This window comes from Marmota monax, unplaced genomic scaffold, assembly GCF_021218885.2.
Source record: "Marmota monax isolate L192 unplaced genomic scaffold, Marmota_monax_Labrador192_F-V1.1 WCK01_AAM20220418_F8-fsc00191, whole genome shotgun sequence".
In the NCBI taxonomy this organism is placed as follows: Eukaryota; Metazoa; Chordata; class Mammalia; order Rodentia; family Sciuridae; genus Marmota; species Marmota monax.
The window spans coordinates 140,243-157,021 of record NW_026693537.1 but is presented as its reverse complement, the minus strand read 5'-3'; the positions used below and the strand labels follow the sequence as shown (position 1 = coordinate 157,021).

At 36.4% G+C, this 16,779-nt stretch overlaps 1 long non-coding RNA gene across 3 annotated transcripts; it reads left to right on the top strand.

Moving 5' to 3' along the window:
• The first annotated feature begins 3,060 nt into the window (after positions 1-3,060).
• LOC124102308 (uncharacterized) lies at positions 3,061-15,513 on the top strand. Of its 3 annotated transcripts, none has more exons than XR_006854841.2 (5): positions 3,061-3,670; positions 5,330-8,387; positions 10,527-10,689; positions 12,962-13,139; positions 15,283-15,513. It is a non-coding gene; the product is annotated as an uncharacterized LOC124102308 (long non-coding RNA). The 3 variants fall into 3 exon arrangements; XR_009228115.1 differs by having other exon boundaries at positions 3,061-3,780; XR_009228114.1 differs by lacking the exon at positions 5,330-8,387 and having other exon boundaries at positions 3,080-3,670.
• Positions 15,514-16,779: the final 1,266 nt, after the last annotated feature.

The window sequence follows — 16,779 nt, the reverse complement described above, 5'->3', positions numbered from 1 at the left end:
CGTGATCCGGCGTTCCGGATTTTATAGACTGCGGGCGAAGGCGGAGAAAGGAGGCGGTGCGAGAAAGGGAGGCGTGGCTGAGAACCCCAGGGGTCGCTAGGGGCTGCGGAGGAGGCGTGGCAGGCGTGGCTGGGACGGAGTCATAGGGCGGTGCTCTCGGGAGGCGGGGCGGGGAGAAGGGGAGGAGTTCAGAGAAGGGGAGGGGAGAGGGCGGAGTGACCCAGGCCTCAATTAAGCAAAACTTGATAGTTGAAGAAGATTGATTAAATGAATTAATGAAGAATACACCAGATTACTTTTTAGGTGGAAAAAGTCTCACACCTGTAAGAAGAGGGTGAGAGCGGCAGATATGTTGTGAAAAATATTAATTTGGGGAAGTCAGATGAAATACAAATACAAGTCTAGGTTCCACCACTTACTGACAAAAAACTTTTACCTGTTTAAGATTAAATTAATCATAACTTTTATGGAATCTTTAAGGATGTACATAGTGTAGATATGAATAGAGTTGATTGTCAATAAATCCACCTGGTTATCAGGAGGAATCAATTTGTCTACAAGGTTTTTGACACATGTATATATTTTCATTATTTGTGTATCCTCTATTTGATGACATATTTTCTAGATGGCACAGACACTATTCACTGCATCAAAAGGGGTTTTGTGAACATCTCCAGATAGACCATATGAAGGAACCATTTCCAGATTTATTCTCCGTCCAAACCTAAGATTTGTCCACCAAGTGATCACAGTGATGTTTACATGAGCTTATCACAGATATGGAAACTACTAGGAACAATTGAAGTTGCCACCTTGCCCCTAAGTAATTGTTCAATAAGTAGTGTTGACAGAAATTATATGACAGGTCAGGGGGAAAGTGTCAGCAACTAGATCATACATGTACTGAGGCCAGAAAGTGTGTATTTATTAGGCCCCCTTCTCTTAAACTATAGAGTTAACATTTAATAAGTACTCAATTGCTGAATAACTGTATAACAGGAGTCTTCTTGCAGAGGTGGGAGACAAAGATACTGAAGGTCTGGCTGTGATTTTCACAGTGGGATATGTGTATGTATGTGGGGGACCGTGTGCATAGGAAAGGTGATGTTTGAAATTAGGAGATGATATTTCAATTCCTAGAGTACAACTGGAATAAAAACCAAGGCTCTTTCTAAGTTTTCCTCAATCCATTCAACAACTACAGCTACTGTCCCAACTCCTTGTAATACCCTCTCCACCAACCTCACCAGACCTGTGGATGGTCTTGGCTTTCTTTCTGCTCAGAATTTTCCATCCTCACGTATTTCTGCTCACCCGTTGATCCCAGTTACCTCTCTCTTTATTTTAGTTGAATTGTGCATGCCTATGTTTGTAATAATGATGAATAATTTTAAAAATATTTAAAAAGAATTTTTAAAATGTCTACACTAGGTAGTGACTTCCTTTGGGATAAAGATGACTTATGCTTGGACATTTAATTCTAGGAAAGTGTCTAGTATACAGCAGGTGCCTAATAAGTGTTAATTTTTTGTGGAATGTTGAAAGTTGGGCTGGAAGAGAAACATGTTTCACCCATAGATTGAGGCATCTAAAAGACTATCTGATCATTCTCATAATCTCATCCTTTCATAGACCTACCTTTATCAACATGACAGCCATGGGCCATATGTGGTAACTGAGCATCTAATATGTGGATAACATGACTGAAAACTTAACTTTTAGTTAATTTAAGTGATCTAAATATACTTTGAAAATTGGTATTTCATTTGGTAATTGGAAAACTTCAAATTTGGAACAAGCTAGGAATGCGAGTTCACTGAATTTTCAGTGTAAATTTTATGAAATTTAAATGCAAATCAAATATTTCCAAGGTAAATGTATGGCCCGGGAGATGCACTGAATGTAATACACACAGATTGAAAGACTTAATACAAAAACGTGTAAACATTTCATTAAAAAGTTTATTTTGATGGGTACTGCAGCACAGGCCTATTGAATTGCAGCGCCTCCCCAGGCTGAGGCAGGAAGATCTCAAGTTAGGGGCCAGTCTCAGCACTTAAGGAGACCCTGTCTCAAAATTAAAAAACAAAAGGACCGCAGAAAAAATTTTTACACAGATTACATGTTGATACGATAGTATTTAAGACATACCGAGTTAACTAAGATAATTATTCATATTAATTCACCGGTTTCTTTTCTAGCTGTTAAAGGTAGCTACTGAAAAATTTAAGGTTACATATCTGGTTTGCATGCCACTTCGTTGAAACAGCGCTGGCATAGACCTTTACATACACTTGCTGTTTCCTCACAGTGACCCAGTGCAGTCGGTGTCTTAGGAGACTGTGAACTTCATTTTAATGAGGAAACACGGAATTGCGCGGTTCAGTAAAAAGACCAAGTTCTAATACAGCGGAAGTCCTACGCTATACTGAACGAATTAACAGTTAACACTGTTAATTGAGCCTCAGATTCTGGTTCAAACTTACTTAAGGGGGCCTCTCCCAAATTGCCCCTGAATTACTGAACCAAAGCCTATGGGCTCTGGACAACCCTAAATTGGGTCCGGCATTGAGTCATGTCAAATTTAAGTCATGGTCTTCTTAGTACCTTTAGTTATTTCTGTTAAAAGAAAAGAAAGAAAGAAAGAAACACCACGGATCAAAGGGTCACATTTGACAGTGCTTTACATTTACAGGTCTACTTCTCGAATTCATTCTGTAGATTACTCAGGGCTTCGTTTCGGACACCTGGGAGAGCGTTTTCAGCTGACAGCCACATTAGGGATTTAACCATTGCTAAAGGGAGATGCAGAAACTCATATCTTGCAGAATCAGATCTTCCCTAGGCCACGATTAAAGATCCAAGGTCATTTCTTCCACGGGACAATACAGGAATCGGTCCACTAGAACCCACCCTGCCTCTTGGTGGTCTGAGTAGCACATCCTCGCCTGCTAGCACCCAGCGCGGGCACAAGCCCCGCCTCCAGGGAACCTGGAAAAACCCGGGCAGTGGAGCCAGACCGCTGGGGAACTGGGCGACCGCGCTGAGCATGCTCGGAGAGCGGGTCTGTCGCGGGAGGAAGCGGCGCGGGCTGCGGGCGCTGCACGCCGCGCGGTTGTTGTGATACAGCCTCCGCCACGTGACTGCGCGGGGCCCGCCTTCCTTGCGCGCGGTGCCTCCTCACGGTGACTCAGCACTTTGTGCGGGCTCGGAGCCGAAGGTCTAACCCAGGGAGGCTGATTTGGGGCAAAGTCTTGGTGGTTATTCCTGCCCCCGGGCTGCGGATGCCTCTATCGCTGTGGTCACACTTCAGCTACGCCAGGCCTCCAGGCAAGGAGGCTCTGTAGTCCCATCGTTACCCATTTCCTCCTCATCTCGGTTTCTCAGAGATCAAATAAGCAAAGCATAGGGATAGTGCCCAGGGGTCTCTGAGGAGGGCATTCCTGGATTAAGTCACTTGAGGCCACCTACCCCTGCCTTACTGCACTCTTTGGCCTGAGTGTACCTTGTCCCTGAATTTTTCTCAGGTCTCAACAAATTACTGTGCACAGCATACCAGCTTCATGCCGGACTCTTGGTTTCATCTGGAATCCAAAGAGCAGTGCTGGCTGTTCTGGATTGCTGCGTTTTCTGGATGAGGCCACCGAGATACTAATAATACTAAGCACAGGTAGTGACCCCTGCGATCTGAACTCAACTGTAGTTTCAAAGCTTGTGTCTTTCTTTTACTCCACAGAGCCTGGATGAAGCTGATGGCCCTTTTCAGTGGAACTCTTACAGGTCTCCAGACCACCTCCATTATAGCTCTCCTTTGACACACCATTTCCTCAAAGCCTGCGAAGTTAGCCTGTGAAGCTTTTCAGATAGTGACTTTCTTTTAAATTCTTAGCTGGTAGAAAGTTATTTCTTAAGAGTGCATGGTACTAAACTACAAAAGATATAAATTGAATTATACTTGGAATTTGATCATATTCAAGGAGGTTTCCAGGTTCTTTTAATAGAAGAGCAATAGATTTTTAAAAGGGGTTGGGGGGGGGGGTCTTCTGCTCAGGGTTATGATAAGCACAGTTGTGTTTATCATAAGGAAGGGCATCCCTCTGCTCACCTGTTCAAATGAGAATTTGGAAGAGACAAGGTTTGCCAATACTACTGAGTTGAAAATGTACAAGTATGTTTTGCATTGAGTAGTATTTCTAACACGTTACTGAGATGTGTTATTGTTATTTTAAGTCAGAAGTACAAAAAAGCTTTTATTTTTGAGTCAATTTTTAGTTTATGTGGGTTTTTGAAAAATATAAACACGCTTATTTTCATTTACTTAATAAAGGTCTGTATAGTTGAGTGAAGCCCTTTTAAAAGAAATACAGTAAAAAATGAGTCAACAGGGTACAAGACTAAAGATGTGGGAGTAAGAAATGATGGTTTTAGAATCAAGATATTTAAGGAGACATGACTTGATGGGATTCAGAACTCATTGTCTTCCTATGAGATGCTAAGGAAGAAGATATGGGTGTCAAGATGATGGGATGGGTTGGGAAGGGTGAAAGCTTAGTTCAGTAGACTTACTCTTCTAAATCAATGGTTATGGAGTATGGTTAAAGAAAACAACTTTTTTATTATGTACATTTCCAATAACAAAAGCAGAGAGAACATAGTGGAATGACTCCTCATGTACCTATTACCCATCTTTGGAATTATCACATGACTCATCTTGTTTTAGTTATTTACCCTTGTCCCCTCCCCCACTAGTTTAAAGTAAATCTCACTGGGGTAGGAGCTCTGTTATTCTTTCCAATGGTTGAAGAACGCAGAAAGTAAGAGATGGTTTCAGTAACAGAAATGGAGACCAGGAAAATGGAAAGGAATGATCAATAAGATAAGCTAATGCCTTAACAGAATTGAATTTCCTTTATCCTTGTTATAGTTTGGGTCTGAAATGACCCCCAAAGGCTCATGTGCTAAAGGTCTGCATGCAGCAATGTTCTGAGGTGGGGTTCTCAGGAAGTGATTGCATCATGAGGGTTCTAACTTTATCAGTGGATTAATCCATTGCTAGATTGATTGCTGAGTAGAGGTGGTAGAAACTGTAGGAAGTGGGACCTAGTTGAAGGGAATGGGACTTTATCATGTTCCTAGCCCCTTCCTTTCTTTCTCTTTGATTCCTGTCCACCATGAAGCAAGCAGCTGTGGTCTACCACATGCTTTCCTCCATGATGATCTATCTGCCTTATCATTGATCCAGAAGCAATGGAGCCAAGGTGATCACGAACTGAAACCATAAGCCCAAAATCATTTTTTTCCTTTAAATTGTTTTTTTTTTTTCCTTCAGGTATTTGGTCACATCAGCAGAAGACTGACCACCACAATCCTGAAAATGGAGACTATAGACATTCCTTAGCCACTTGTCTTTTATTCCAAATTATCTAGCTATTCTAAATTATGGGACTTTGAATATACAAATAAAAACAAAAAAAAAAACCCATGCTTGTCATATGTAATATAACTGTTTCACAGTGATTGGCATGGACAATTATTATTGTTAAAGTAGGTCAAGTGTTCAAAGGTAAAGTCATTAAGATATGTATTTACCCTTTTAAGGATTCCTAATCTAGTTCCACACTTTTTCTTTTATTTTACTTACCTAAATTCATATAGTATATGTAAACTTCATTCTAGATAATACCAAATAATTGACAATTGGCCTGGTCTCATGCAGCAATGTTCTGAGGTACATAGATTATCTATCTGTGCATAGATAATAAGATGTTTAAAAAAATGTTTTAATGTAAACATAATTGCATCTGTGTAGAAAGGTAGTTGTACTTCATATTGAGCAATTTTACTCAGGTAAGACCAGTTCCTGAAAGAAAACAAAAGAATGATAACATAATTGTACTTCTATAAGTTACTTTCCACACTTTACTCTCTTCCACTTATTTTAGCACTTGGGTTTAAATGTAGTAGGTACCTTAGGAAAAGAAATTTGACTTACCTAAAAAAAAATTTTCCTAAATGCACAGAACAGCCCCACAACAATGAATATCCAGCTCGCAATGTCAATACTATGAAGTATGAAATTGAGAAATCTAGGTCTGTTGTATCAGGATACAGTAGGTGTTCCATGGATGCTTTTCCTTAAATATTTGCAAATATTTCTAAGGTCATCAAAATGGTTAGTTGAAAAGAACTGAACATACACAATGATTAGCATCATTTTATTTGCATCTCTCTCTCTCTCTCTCTCTCTCTCTCTCTCTCTCTCACACACACACACACACACACACATACACACACTCACACTCACTCCACCCTTCAGAGGAGTATTCAGCAAAGGGGATGGGCATCAGGTAAGCTGGTTGCTCTATTTGTCTCTGATCTGGACATGAAGGGAGAATTAAGAAATTACTCAAAATTTGTTATGATCAGATTTATATTTATTCTTCCCTATAAACCAAAAAAGGCAGAAGAGCTTCCCAGTATGCCCTAGGAGAGTTTTGTGCCCTGACTAGTTACAGGATGACAAAATGCTGTTTCCTCTTCATTTTTGTGATGGCAAAGCAAAAGTTAATTTGGGTGGTCTGGGCTCCTTGTTCACAGCTTACTATGCAAAGCAACATCCTTTGGAGTAAAAAATACTCTTATTTTTAAGGAGTACAATATTATGAAAAAGGTTAGAAAAGGCTATTATGAAGTATCAGCACAATTTACTGAGGAGGAAAACAAAAACACAGATCAGGAAATACAATAATAGAGTAAGTTTGTAAACAGAACCAGGTTTGATTCAGATCTGTTTGACTTCAAAGTCTTAAGTTCATTTCCACTTTCCTCACATCTCTAAAATCAAAACTGAAATTAGAATAGGCCTGTCTTACAGAGAGTGCTTTGACAGAAAAGGGGGAAATTAAAAGTGAGGGAATATACATGTCTTATATCTACAATATCCCTGGTGCTTTACATTAAGAATATTACTCAGTTTTCTTAATAGCTTTAACTTATACATAAACTAATAGTGGACAGCCTTGGGGTTTTTTATGAATTTAATTTACTCTTTTATAATGTTCTCTGTATGCCTCATTAATTCTAAGAACTGACTTAGTTCTTAGAAAACAGAGGATTCAGTTCTCAAGAGAAATGTTGATGATAGAAATTGCACTTAATCCCAAGCCTTTAGACTGTGTGATGGTATAATTCATTCAGTATATGACTGTACAAAAGAAAATTATTAAATTTGATATTTTTATTTTTTATGTTTTACTTTTTCTATGTACCTTTTGAATTCTTTGTACACAATTCTAGGATTTTAGAACAAAATCTACATCATGTGCTGATTAGAGAAGATATAGGAAAGACCAAATGGCAGATCAGACTTTGAATCACTACTTTGAGAGATGAAAGTAACATGGGAGCTAGTATATCTCAGAGACCCACAGTGAGGTTTTTTTTTCTTTTTTAAAGGAAAATCTACTCTAAGTATAATCCTTATAGAAAATCTATGGAAGTAAACCAGGCCACTGCATTTTAGTAATATTTCATAATATCATTCACTAAAATTCATGATATCAAAAATGAAAATTCTCTATCCAGAGATGTCTCTCAAGCACTCAGTAAAGCAACTTTTTCTTGTCCAGGAAAACCAAGTGTAACTTTTCTGAGAAATCATGAACTATTTCCACATACTGGGAACTAATCATTGTTTATACTGTCCTCAGTAAGGTCAAGGGCAACATCCTTTGGTTGCAGGCATGTGTGATGGGGAAATTCAGTTTTTTGGAGTCATAATTTGATTGCAATGTGACAGCAATAGTTAAAACCTTGAATGTAAGAATTTGCCTTTGAAAGTAGATGACAGAGGTTATACTTGGCACTATCTTTTTGTATTCATTATGCAAAACAAATAATTAAGAAATCTTCCTAGCAAGCACAAGAGGCCTTGGGTTCCAGTGCCAGCACCATAAAACAAAATGGCAACAACAAAAAAGTTTAACAGGGTTGGAGATACAGCTCAGTGGTAGAGTGCTTGCCTAGCATGGTCAAGACCCTTGGTCTGATCCTCAGCTCTAAAAAATAAAAACAAAAAATAAATAAACACACACACACACACACACACACACACCAAAAAACAAAACAAAACAAAAAAAACAGAAGTGTGAATGTTTGGACAGAATGTAAAATAGCATAGTTATACAACTATGGTTATACAACTAAGGTAATTCTCTGTTAGAGACATTAATGACAGTTGTTTATTTAACAAATACTTCCTTGGCATCCATTCTGTAGGTTCTGGGATAGTCTGTGAATGAATGAGAAAGAAAGCCTTTCTGCTCTCATGGAAGTTTCCTTTTGGAAGACAATAAAATTGAATCATTTCAGATGTCATTCTGAAGAAAGTAATAGCATCTACTGTTTTCATGAGTATTTTTGCTACACTGTCTTCTGGTTAATTTTTCTCATGGTTTAAAATTAAATTAAATCTGTGTTGTGATTTTGCAGGCCAAAAGAGCTTCCAGCTCTTGAAATATTTTTCCTTTGCTTTTGCTGGAGTTGAAATATGACAGAAGTAGAAAATTTCCCCCCATTTTTCTTTAGATAGGGTGTATAACTCCCCTCCTAAATGCAAAATGAGATAATCAGAGTATGTAACTATCATTAAAAGATTCCTTTATTCCTTTTGATAGTCCCTAGTTTCTATATGAATCTACGGATCCTTAAAAACATAATGCTTAACCAGTTTCTAAATTGTGAAGAGGTTGTGAGACATTTATGATATTTATCATAAGCCAAAGTAGTGTCAAAATGTCAAAAGGAATATTTGAGTAATTAATGACATGCCTTCAATAATATTACACTATCATATTCTGCAGGAAGACTATGTTGATATAAGGTTCCTGGCAGAGGATGGGGTAGACTAGAATGTAAAATAAGAGGGAAAAAGTACAAATAGTCCTGTTTTTAAGGACTTTAGTAGTTTTGATGATGTTAAATTTACAAGAAACAAGTAATTTAATTGTCATTAAATTGTATTACACTCAAGGTTACTTATAAGTCCTGGGTTTTTTTTTTTTCCTTATAATACAGTAACATAAAGTCTTTTTGAAAACAGAAACCTTAATAAAGCTTTCCTCTCTCCCTGTAATTTCTAGATGGAAAAGGGAGATTCAGAATCATTACATTTTAATTATAGTAATATGTTTTGTGGTTTCCAAATTTTAGTTTTCAAGTTATGGCCAGTTTCTACAGTTATGGGATGTTTTATATTGAGATGATTATAAGGTAACTTACTTAAAAGGCAAAAAGAAATGCCAAGGTAAGTCTGCAAACATTTACTTCAACATTTAAAGTCTGTTAACGGCTCAATTCAAGTAACGTGTTGTTGCATGATTACGGAAAGCTAGGTTTCTTTTAACTAGTTAGAATACTGTTGAATAATATAAAAACAATGGCTTTTATGTTTATTTTTCTCTGAGGCTTATAGTTTTAGTAATCACATTAGTATTACATTCCAGAATTCCAGAGGAATGACATAAAAACTGGCATGGAGATTATGAAAAATTACCAGAAAATGAAAAGGAAAAAGAGCAAAAGAGAGAGGTGGGGAGAGGAAAAGAGAACAGAAGGAAAGAAAAGGGAAAACAGTTTGGATCAGTGGTTGGATTCCTTACTTATTAGCTCATTGACTCTTTCAAAACATTAACATGCTAGTGATAAGCCTTTGGCAAATAAGTTAACCTCTTAGCCCAAGTTCTGAAGAAAAATATTTTTTAAATAATCAGAAGCAATGAAATTGGAAAGGATAATAATTCCATCTCTGTCTCATGGTTATTGTGAGGTTTATCATATGTAACATATATGAATATGCTTTGGAAAAAATTCTCTACAAATGAAAGTTCTCTAAGGGTACTGTCAATAAAAGGCACAGTACCTTTTTCCATCTTATTTCTGAAAACATATTTGAGGTATTTCATGGAGGGGTTCAGACCCACAGTACAGAGAGCAAGATGAAAAACATCTTTTATCTTCCAAGAGAGATTGTAAACTGTCCCAGTACTCAAGCTAAATGTATGAAGGTACAGAAGGAACAGAACAATATCTCTTTGACTAATGTCTTTGACAAAAATAACAAAAACAACTGCTTTGCGTACATCAGACGTGATATCTTATTGAGAAAAAGTTGGGTAGATGATTCATTCTACAAAACAGGAAAATTTGATCAAGGAGACTGAGTCACTCAGTTCAATACTTATTTATGCAAAGTCTATTTTAAATGTTTACAGACTTGTTTCAAATAACTATGGTCACTGTGTTCCATTAACTGAGACATTAGTGTGTATCTCTCGCTGTTCAAATCTAAAATACCCTCTCATTTAATTCTCACAATGACCACATGAGGTGGGCAATAATTTCTCCATTTTGCAGATGAAAAAAGTAAACTTTGAGGACCTAAGCATATTTTTAAGTTTACCTATCTAGTAAGTGGCAGGATCTGACTTAAAATCCAGACCTTCATTGCCTTGCTTCTACACTTTCAGCTCCAGAGGATCTGCTGCCAGTGCTTCTCCAACATAGTGGAACAATAGCACTGAGCTCAGGACTCCACTGCAAAGTCAGCTGTTTATCTCTTGAGTTCATTGGACCAGTGACCCCCGCCTGCCCCAAGCATGCAGTCCTGTCATCTTCACCGGTGTGATAGAGGTATTATCCCGAAGGCAATTCTCCATCTAGTTCATCTCCTCTTATCAGTCATGTTCTCTTAGTTCCAGTAGTGTGTGAATACTTGTGCAGGGGTTAGGGGAGCTGGCAAGGGTAGGGGTTCAATAAGTGGAAAGGTGAAAAAAATAATAATTTAAGAGGACTGGAAAATATGAATAGATTTAATGACTATTTATTAAGTGCCCACTCAGTGTCAGGTACTATTCTAGGAGCTGGAACAAAATAATGAACAAAAGAGTGGTTGTCAACAGTTTGTAGCCTTGCTGCGTAGCAGGATACCAGTGTAAAATAAGGAGCCACATGAATTAATGCACAATTTAAAATTATGATGGCTTAGGATAGTAAAATAATGCTATAACAAAGAATAAGGAGAGGAAGATATAGTTTAGACGGGGAGTGAATTGTTTCAGGAAGGTCTTTCTGAGAAAATGTTTAAAAAACTTGTTTATAATCTGTATTTGAAATATTTGTATATTGATTCTGGAATAATACGACTGTTAACTTTTTTTTTTAAATTTTATTTAATTGTGTAAAAGTCAACTAGGACAGGAAACTAGATTTAAAAACTCATTTCCAAATCCCTACATAAACCAAATCCCAATAAAGGATTTTTAGTATTATTTATTTTCCAAATGGTTATCCAATATGAAATTAAATAAAACAGCTTAAGTATTATCCATGCTTTTTCCTTTTTCACCATCATTGTTAACTTTTGATGGAAGTTATAGTTAATAGTAAGAAATATGTTTATCATTAGTTCATATGCATAGTTTTCTTACAGTTGTTAGAAATAAATCACAGAAATGTATATTTCTTCATATGCTTTAATTGTGAAATTTAAGGAACTATTTTAATTATCTTTGTATTAGCTGGAGTAAGACATAATAATCACACATTTTTACAGACAAAACAACTATTTTTAAAACTTTTATTTTATTTTTATTGGTTCTTTATAGTTACACAAAACATTAGGATTTGTTTTGACATAATTATAAAAGTATGGAATATAATTTGCCCTAATTCAATCCCTAGTACTTCCCCTATCCCTTCCTCTACCCTCCCCCTGTTCCCTTGCCTCTACTCAACAGATCTTCTGCTATTTACTTGTAGAAAATAACTATTATTTTGTTTCAGATTTTCTTTTTCTTATATCTCTCAATTAACACAAGTTTAACTATTTCTCTCTTTATATGTTAAAAATAATCTTACTATTCAATGTATCTGGTCTAATATTAATACTGTATGGTATATTGGTTACATCTCATTTCTAAATCTTCTTTATGTAACCACATAATGGTTTAATATAATCAAATATCATTTAGTTACTTAGTTAACAAAACTAGTTTTTCATTAAAAAATTTGATGAAATTTGACAACTTTTAATAATCACCTCAAGAAATACCTAGAACTCCCTTTATTAAGTAAAATATGTACATTTTCCCCTTAACATTTTGGGTGTAAATTACCACCTTTTTTTTTTTTTAATAGAGACAGTTACTTCTTAAATAGCATAAAAAATAAAAGTTTTCTTAATCAGTGGGAAGGAACTTTATTTATTTATTTTACTTTCCATTATTCCCTCTGTGCAGAAACTTTTCTGTAAAACTATAGCCTATTTTCAAATATAAAACTAAGTTCTCAACCTGTCCTCTTTCTTGCATTCTCTCTTGGGCTGACTCCAAGCCACACCCACCACACTTCCTCTTATAGGAAGGAAGCTCTCTTAAGACTCTGTGGGTCTGGCCGTGAGGGTTTTCTGCTTGTAGTCGTGGTGTCCTGGGTGCCTTGCAGGTAGAGGGCTTAGAAGGGACCTGTACCCAGTGCTTACTCCCTTTGAATCTGGAACAGTTCTATGCAAAGCCAACAGGTCTCCAAGTACTCTAGGGAAACTTCGGTCATCCCTTCACTCCTTATTGCCTTGGTGGGCCTCTAAACTCTCCTTTTTGCCAGCCTTCCACCCAGGCACCAGTCTTCATAGAATCACAGGGCAACTCCAACCCATACTCTTCTCTCAATAAGAAAAGTCTGCAACTTGTGTCTGCCCAAAAGGCACTGAGTCACTTGAACATTGAGCCTGTGCCTATGGTCCCAGCTCTGGAGAGGCAGGAGGATCACTAGATCCCGAGGGTTTGAGACCAGCCTGGACAATATAGAAAGACCCTTTCTCAAATAAAAGAAAAAAAAAAGTTGAAACAGGGAAGTTGGTAATAACAATGGCAATCACAATAACTATTACTTTGTTTTTAAACAACAGAAAATCAGAGAGGTTGAAGATCACTTGCCCAAGAGTACAGAATTGGGAAACTGTACACAGGATTGGAGCTCAGGACTACTTCTCTCCAAAGCCACCTATGCCACCTTCTCTAAAAGGACTCATGAGTTTCTTCTGTCCTCATGGCTGTTTTTGCCTCTCATGGAACCTGTTAGCTGAGGTAAGTAGGCTAAGAAGGGGGTGAGGAAGCGCACATCAATTTAGAGTGAGGTGGGTTGAGACCAGCCTGAACAATGTAGAAAGACCCTTCTACATTTCTGCTGTTTGTTGCAGCAGTATGGCCAGTGCCCTACCAAAAAGCTTCTGAACTTAAATTTCAATTTTTAGCGTATGTGTGCGTGCAAACACACACACACACACACTATATAAAATTTCATGCATGAACTCAAAAGCCTTCAAAAGGAGTTCCTGACAACTGAGAAAGAAAAGTTATAAAATTGATGACATCTTTTGTTATAAAATGATTTTTTTATGTTTTTAAGTGAGTTTAGATATTTTGTTGGTCATTTTCCCCTTGAAAGAACCAGTGAAATGAAATTCATTTCACTCATTGAGTCTTTCTTTTCCTCTGTCCCTTCCTCCCTCCTTTCTTTCTGTCCTCTAATTTCTCATTTATGAGACACTTGTAATATCTAAGACAGTATTAAGCATTATGGATTCAGAGATTATTGTACCTGGTTTCCTGGAATGCTACACAGAGAATAACTGCATCTTAAGAACAAAAGGTAAATACAAAAAAGGAAAAAAACAAAAACCAAAAAACCTCTACTACAAAACAAAAGGATATATCAGGAGTGGCCAAATAAAGTGTGATCTTTTTGTTTCATTTTTTGATTCATACATAGAGTACTCTCCACTGAGAGAACAGGGGATTAGGAAAAGCATCATGAGGAGGCGATATATAGGCTATACTTTGAAGGAGGTGTGAAAAGTTGATATATAGATATGGGGCATGGATGGAGTTTGGGGCAGTAGAACAATCAGGAACTACATCATGGAGTCAGAGAATTGGATGTGTACGTGGTGCAGTGGCCTGAATATTTGTGCTAGCCACCAATTCCTATGTTGAAATCCTAATCCACAAGATGATAGCATTAGGAGATAGGGGCTTTAGTAGGTGATATAGGCTATGAAGGAAGAGTGCTTATGTTTAAGATTAATGCCCTTTCAAAAGAGATTCATAAAAACTAAATAATCTCTTCCACCATGGGAGGTGATTAAGAAAGTGGGCCATCGCTGGACATGGAAACTGCTAGTGCTGTTGTTTTGAATTCTCAGCCTCTGGAACTGTGAAAAACAAATTTCTGTTATTTAAATAAATAAAATTTATTAAATAAAATTTAATAACATTTATGAGAAGCTATTGTTTTAAACTGAGTTTCCGCACTGTCAACAGACCAGACCAAACCAGAATAGTCATTTATGCCAGGTACCATGTAATCAAATAGAACTTAAAAAAAAGCCCAGTTTCCTGAAAAACAGAAGAATCATAGCAAATAATCATAAGGGGCCCAATAAACCTGGTAGGGTAACCTGATGTTAACCACTTCACTTTTTGCATGATGCTGTTTTCCTATTTCTGCTTAAGCTACCTTACAAAGTCTGACTATTCTGCCACACCTAGTGGAGTACCTTTCAATTTTATGAATGGAATGCTGCCCAATTCATGAATTGCTATAAAAACCAATTAGATTTATTTTGCACTACTGGGGATTGAACCCAGGGGCACTCTGACATTAAGCTATGACTTTAGCCCTTCTTATTTTGTATTTTGAGATAGGTCTTGCTAAGATTGCTGAGGCTGGCCTTTCACTTGCAATCCTCCTGCCTCATCTTTCTGAGTAGCTGGGATCACAGGCCTATGCCACTCACTGCAATTGGCTCTAAGTAGATATTTAAACTCAATTTGTTGAAATTTTGTTCTTGAACTCCAATTTATGGTGTTTACTATAGAAGCCTTAATGGACTAAGACACATGGCCAACAATATGTATTTAATTTTAATGAATGTTTGATTTTTAAAGGCAAATGAAAAAAATAAGTTAAAAAGATACGTCAAGTCCAAATTTAAAAGATTAATCTAAAGTCTTAGAATTTCGTTTTCTTCCTTTCAAAAGTGAAGTCAATTATACTCCTTAGTTTATACCATACTTTGGCTGTCGATCTTTTCTTCTATTTCTTTCACTTATTCATTGTTATTTCCTTCTATTCCTATTTCTGATTTCCATTCCCACTCCCACCAGTATTCTGATATACTTGATATTTATGCTTTCTTTGTATGAGTGTTTTTTTTTTTTTTTTTAGGGCCAAGGATTGAACTCAGGACCTTGTACATCCTAAGCAGCGCTCTGCCACTGAGCTAAATCCCCATCCCTTGTATGTGTTTTAATTGTATAAATACTACTGATTTAAAATAAATTTTATTATGGAAAATTTCAAACATAAAAACAGAATATTATAACAAACTTGCCTATATCTATTATCCAGCTGTGATAATTATCAATTCTTTCAAAATATATTTTATCTATATCCTCATCACTTTTGCAGTCTCTTCCTTGAAGTTATTTTAATGAAAATCATAGACATCATATTATTGCATATGTAAATATTTCAATATGAATCTTTAAATGATAAGGACCTTTTACAAAAATATAATTACAATTATATTGCTATTATCTCACTTAAAATTAGTGAAAATTTCTTAATTATTTCTGAAGTAGGTGGCAATCACATTTTCTCAATATTTCTGCAGAACATTAGAGAAGATTGAAATTATTAAAATCTATAAATTTGGAGGAGTTTGCCTGCAGTTCGGAGATTGAGACCTCTGAAGTGGGGGTTATTACTTTCTTATGGGCATGTTGAACCTGGCTCTAGAAATGTTGGAAACACAGGGAACTAAAATCAACTGTTGCCACTGTAACAAATTGCCACTACTGGGAGAAGAGTTGATGGTACTGTCTCCCTTTTTTTGTTCGGTACTTTGCAACATCACTAATAATTCCTTAATTATGTTAGATTCTGACTGTGTTTCTGACTCCTGACTGGATTCCTGTTGATACATACCATCTCATGTCCCTGGATTCTTTTCTCTTTCCCACTATATTTATGTTGTTCTAGATTATTACCAAAATGCCTTTTATTTTTCACATTCTCTTTATTTGTTCACTTTCAAATTAAAAATAGGATCTGTATTTCACATGTTTTTTTCAGAAAAAAAAATTATTATTTTGGTAATTTTTCATTATTAACATCTTTATTGAGGTATAGCTTATACACAGTAAAATGCACAATAAAATTTACAGCTTGGCAGGTTTTGACACATAAGTATACTCATGAAACTATAACCATAATCAAGATAATGAGCATATTCATCTCCCCCAAAAGTTTTTTCATGCTCTGTTGTAATCCTGCTTTTCCACCTTTCTCTTCCTTCTACCCATCCCCAAAGCAATCACTGATCTGCTTTCTGACATAATTTATTGGTTGTATTTTCTAGAATTTTATGTCAATGGATCAAATAGTGTATACGCTTTTTATCTTGTTTAGCATAATTATATTGATGTTCACTCATGTCATTGCATGTAGCAATAGCTCATTCTTTTTATCATTGAGTAGTAGTACATCCATTATATGAATGTACTACAGTTTTTTATTCATTTACAAATTAATGGATACTTGGAATTTTCCAGTTTGGGCTATTATGAATAAATTTGATGTGAACAGTTATATATAAGTTTTCCATAGACATAGGCTTTCTTTTTCATTGGAAAATTCTTTGGAGTAGGATGGCTAGATTGT